The following is a 543-nucleotide window of genomic DNA, read 5'->3' on the forward strand; positions in this document are numbered from 1 at the left end:
TTTTTGAACTCGGGATTGAACTCAGGCCCTCATGCTTGCCAGGGAAGCACTTATTCTACTGAGCCACCTCCCTGGCCCTGTGTCCTGGTCTTAAAGGGAAGAAAGTTATCCTACTATTACAAACTAAGTTCAGTGTAAGTATGAGGATGCAGGCCAATGAGTAATGAGTACTAGACAGTTTTAAAAACATATTCTCTCCAATAACCTTATTCAAAGAAATAATAAGAATGAAATAGTAAGAAAGAAAGTTGAACTTAACAGGGTGTTTTATATACAGGTTTTTGACAATTTTCATTAAATTTTTCATTTTCACTTTTAAATATAAGCCACAGTGTATATGACTTTCACATGTATAAAGTATGTTTTTACATAGTACTGATCACCTCCCCCAATCACCAAGGGCTTTCATTGTTTCTCTAAAGCACCTCAAGTTATGAAAGATTTTATCTCCTAAACTATGCATATTAACAATCATTTCCAATTTTTACTATGTAAAAGCTTGGGGTCATATAAAGCAACAATATCGACAAGGAGTTGTAGCCA

At 34.6% G+C, this 543-nt stretch overlaps 1 protein-coding gene across 1 annotated transcript in view; it reads right to left on the minus strand.

Moving 5' to 3' along the window:
- The window catches only part of Slc38a6 (solute carrier family 38 member 6), a 64,959-nt gene that overhangs the window by 39,172 nt on the left and 25,244 nt on the right, over window positions 1-543 (minus strand). The gene's annotated exons all lie outside the window — the stretch shown is intronic.

The sequence above is a fragment of the Octodon degus genome, unplaced genomic scaffold (genome assembly GCF_000260255.1).
Source record: "Octodon degus isolate 3935 unplaced genomic scaffold, OctDeg1.0 scaffold00007, whole genome shotgun sequence".
Taxonomy (NCBI): domain Eukaryota; kingdom Metazoa; phylum Chordata; class Mammalia; order Rodentia; family Octodontidae; genus Octodon; species Octodon degus.